Source organism: Montipora capricornis, chromosome 14 (assembly GCF_036669925.1).
Source record: "Montipora capricornis isolate CH-2021 chromosome 14, ASM3666992v2, whole genome shotgun sequence".
Lineage (NCBI taxonomy): Eukaryota > Metazoa > Cnidaria > Anthozoa > Scleractinia > Acroporidae > Montipora > Montipora capricornis.
In genome coordinates, this window is record NC_090896.1 from 25,990,927 (window position 1) to 25,995,870 (window position 4,944).

Genomic DNA, 4,944 nt, shown 5'->3' on the forward strand with positions numbered 1-4,944 from the left:
AAAAGTTATCATCTCGAGGCTCTGGGGAATAAATATAAGGATTTGCGTGAGTTTATTCCCCAGAGCCTCGAGATGATGCCTTTTGACTGAACTTCATTTATCGAAAATGGTCTGTCAAGGTAAATTCCGAATTTCGTGCCCAGCCGGTACAAAGTTCAAGTGAGCATGCGTGCTAAGTCACGCAAGGTTCTAACGTGACATGTATAGGTATGCATTAAATCCCTAGATAGTTTTTAATTCATTTTCTGTTGGCGCTGTAAGTGTACGTAATCGGGCTCCTTTTCGATTTCGAGCAGTCCGTACAGTAGATTAAAACAGAAAGCACCAAAAGAAGGATAAATTACGCCTCTAATTCCGTCCTAAATACTTATTGGTTTTTCAGCGATTCAGAGTAGGCCACTGAGTTAAACGATGAGACGTCCTGGGAAATTGCTCTATTGACTGCTCATTTACGCAAAATCCAACAAATCTACTCTGTAAGATTAAATATTTGCGAGACAAACTTTTTCTCGTACCGAAAAAATAAGGATGTGCCCTTCTTAGCTCTCTTAAAATTGTACAAATTCGTGTTTCTGTTAAATATATCTACATTTTTCATGTACTGTATTCCTGATTTGGTGAGTGGTGGTTAATTAAGTTAGAGTTGTAATTTTTGCTTGATTTTCCGACTTTAAAATGTTTGTTTCAGGGCTCTAGAGAAACGTGCAAACTGTGTTCGAATATCGCTGATGAGAGAAAGATCATTATGACTGGCCAAGACCTTGTCCATTGTGTATCTCACGCTAGAGCTAAGCTCCCGAGGCATGTCAGTCTGGGAATTTCACGGAGGCATCTAACTGGCACAAAGTAGCTGATCACCATACTCAACAGTATGGGCCATTGCTATTCCTGTGAAAAGGTTAAGTCAGTCGATACATCTCTCGCAAATTAGATACTTGCAAAGTCATGAAGATGAAACAAGTGTTACCATACCATCAAACATACATCCTGGTGTTTTTGTTCAAATGGCGGCCGATAACAACGATATCCATGAAGAAACTATCGACGGGAAAAATACCACGCATGTCAAAACACACGTTGCCTATCAGCGCTAGCAATATGGCCCAATTCCCCTCCGTCAGATGCACGCATATCATTCCCAGAGAAGAAGGTCACTGGGTTCAGCAAAATACACTCTGGCCATAGAAGAATATAGCATCTGGGGAGATCGTTAGCATGTCGCTCTGCTTGCTCCCGTGACAATTTTGCCATCATCGATCAGGCATCTTCGCGATTTGCTCTTAGCACCAAAGAGGCGTTGACATATTTTGGGACAAACCAACACTTAACGCACAGGTCAAACATGTTAATTTAATCGGTTTAATTTTGAATTACTGTCGTCATAGTCTTCATTATTGCTATTATTATTGTAATTTCTCTAGTATTTATATTTCACTGGAATTTATTGTTCATTTCACACTGAAGATGGCAGAGGTAACTGCCGAAACATATCTTTAAAACTCATGAGTGTCGTGTTTTTCTTTAAATTAATTTTATCACTGCTTTTATTCAGACCAAGATAGCTTACGCGGTAGACGAACACCTCGTACAAGTTTTCTGGGTCAAATCAAAACAGAATGGTTTCAATTTAATAACCAATTTCTATCTTCTTTCACCCAAGATCTTGCTTGGATGTTGCTTCGGCTCCATTACACCCCGAATTTTCAAGAAAGCATGCAATGGTATGTCATTACCTGATTAGAGCAGTCAAGGATGGAGTGGGTTTCGTTCTCGTTATTTCTCCGAGATACTAGTCAGCAAAGTGATTGGTTATTGCGCGATGATACACGGATCTGCTAGCGAATTCAGCACAATCTTCACTCAGATTAAGGTTTCCCAAGAGGTGGCAAGGAGATTACAGTAAGACGACTCTATCATTACATTCGACTTAGCCATTTACATGAAGGCAAATTAAAGCAGATTCAGTTGAGATTTCCAGAAGAATTTAAGAACACTGTGATACGCATGGGAGGTTTCCACATAGCTCTGAATTACTTGTTCCTTATTGGAAAGACGTATGCAATTCTGGGTTGGAAGACCTTGTGATATGATGCGGTGTCTATGCTGCTGGTACCACATCAGTTCCTATGCTTGGGAAGTCGAAAAACCATGGCATTCGAGCTCACAAGCATTTCCTCGGTGTCTGGAAAACCAAACAGCGGAAGTAACCAACCATAACAAGCAGAATCCAGGAATGTCAATGCGGCTTCAAAGACAAAGAATCAATCCGACAGAGCTGCGAAGCAGTGGTTAATGACATGGATGCTATAACTTCTATGCTCACCGTCTTCAAGAGTGAAGGAAAAGCGAGGTCGAAATTATTCAGCTTCTGGGAAGAGTACATTACCATGGTAATGATACTCCTGCAGAGCGCTCTGGCACTTAACTGGAGTCTCCACTTGGCAACTACAGCCGCAATGATTCCTCACTTCTTTGCCCTGGAAAAAACAAATTTACGGAAGCTGGCTGCCAATTTACCTTGTAGATATGCAGAAGCTTAAAGAGAGGCACCCTAATGTTTTCTAAGATTTTTCTGCTGGTAGTAACAGAATTAGTCGTTCACAGCAGCCGTTTGCTCAAGTCTAGACGGATATAGCTCCAGAACAATCACTTAACCTTGATCTAAAGTCAAAGGGAAGCATAGTCGGCATCAGTGGAAGAGAAGATGCTATGTTTTCGACCAATACCGGAAGCAGTCAATCAAGGAAGGGGAGCGACACAAGAAAGGAAAGGCAAGTTCATTGGAAATTAAATTGTAGAGTGATTCCACGCCAATTCCGAAACAGTGGGGAAAGTACATCTCAAACCTTAGCAACAAAGCGAACTTTGAACATTTGTTGTGTAGCGCACTGTGTAAACGCCTCACCCAAAGCCTAAATCATAGGTTTTCCTAGCTGGAGGCTTCAAAGATGCCATGAAAACAGTGTCTTGCACACAGGGTCATTGTGAGATTGTACCCGCTACAATCTCACAATGCACAGCTGCGCTCTGATCAAGAAGAAGCTCACACCAGGATTTTGCTTCAGGCCAAAAATGCGTCATAGACACACCCCAGAAATGTGATACAGTCACCAGACACGGATGTTGCTGTGCTTACAATTACTCATTTTGAAGATCTACAGTTCCACGAGTCAGTATGGTTTCCAAATGGAGTACCAAATCGACTGAGGTTCATCCGTAGCCACCGGTTACACTCTTTCCTTGGTTAGCCCCTCCGCAAAGCCCTTCCTGCATTCTATGCTCTGTGATTCGATCAGTACTTTGCAGGAAATTGGAAAGACGACTACCATAAAGATTCTGTCCAAAGATAACTGAACCAGTTCCAACAGCAACTCTCCCAATTCGGCGCAGATCCCATTGTAAGTTATGAGTCTTTGATCTCAAGCGATGCTTTCATCTACTCCCTGTACAATCGTGGGGGAAGGTTGACCAAAGCAGATGATGTGCGGTATTTGCTCCTCTGCTAAAAGAACAAGAAAAGTGACGAGCTTCCTCCACGTCCGAAAGCATGTCTCATCACATCAAAAGAGCAAACTTTCAAACATACCTGTGGAACAAGGTAATTTATGGCAATGCAGAATCTCCCTACACATGATGGACGCGGTTGGAAGATGAAAGGAGACAACCGTGTACCCGGGTCGATGAGGAAAGAACATGCACCGAAGAACATCGTTGAATTGACAGCCTGCCGCTGCAAGAAATCGTCATGTACAGGAACCTGTTCTCTTAAGTCAAGTAACCCAGCTTCACTGCACGGCCACGGATCTATGTGTATGGTCAATGATGACGGATGTGAAAATCCAATGAATTATCTAGCGAGATGTGTTTCAGGCGATTCAAGTGATTCCGAAGGTGAACAGTCACGTCGAAAGAAACCCTGTGATTGAGGAAACTTTGTTGGTAACTCAGACGAGAGCTTGGTTACTGGGGTGTAACGACATACATACACTCAGCAGAAGACTACTTCTACTACTCTTAAGGAGGGTCTCAATGGAGAAGGTGGGGAGGGGGGGGGGGGGGGGGGAGGAAGGCAGCTTTTACGGTTAAATAATTTGCCTTTTCACGGCTGGAGGTTATCCTTTTCTCCTTTTCCCCGTCACGGTTAACTTTTTTGAAAAAACAATGAAACGTCCCTTTTGTTGGTTACTAGTAGAGTCTCATTAGAGTGCATTCTTTTGGGAGTATTTCTGACTCATTCCACATTAGGAATTACAGAATACAAGGAATATAAATTCACAAAAGAACGCAAATTATGAAAACGGATTATTTTTGGCGAAGTGATCGATCTGGGAACTATTGTATCTGCACATGCGCCGGTTGCGTTGGCATATGGTGTCTGAAAAAGGTTTCCCTAAAGTTTGAAATATGGCCATAAGTACCAGTTTTTTGGCGGTTTCCTCGATTTTTCGGTTTGCTTCATTTGCTAAAAACCAGGGGAAAGATGACGAATTATTTTTTGTACTTGTGAGTGCTTTGCGTAGTGGAAATGCGTTCCCATACGCTCTTCCTTGCTCTTTATGAGCCGGACTTAATTGAAAAACAGGTTCGCGGTTTTTCTACAAACCAATTGATGCCAACCTCATTTCTTTTGACCAGGCAAGGGCACTTTTTTTAAAATAACACAAACTGACAGCTCTTTTTCTCTAACATCAGCAAAGAAACAGAAAGGTGGCCAGCACACCCCCATCTACGGTACAGACTTTGAATTGCTATTCCATTCAATTTTCAATTTTCATGCCGCTGGCAGGCATCCGGCCGACAGCGTATCTTTTGCCGCCAAAACTCTCCCAAACGAACGCATATTCTGCCTATTCCGAGTGAACGGTATTCCGGTCATTCCGTTCATTCCGAAAACTGAATAGCGCCCAAAGGAACACGAATACCGTCTATTCCGTGTATTCCTAT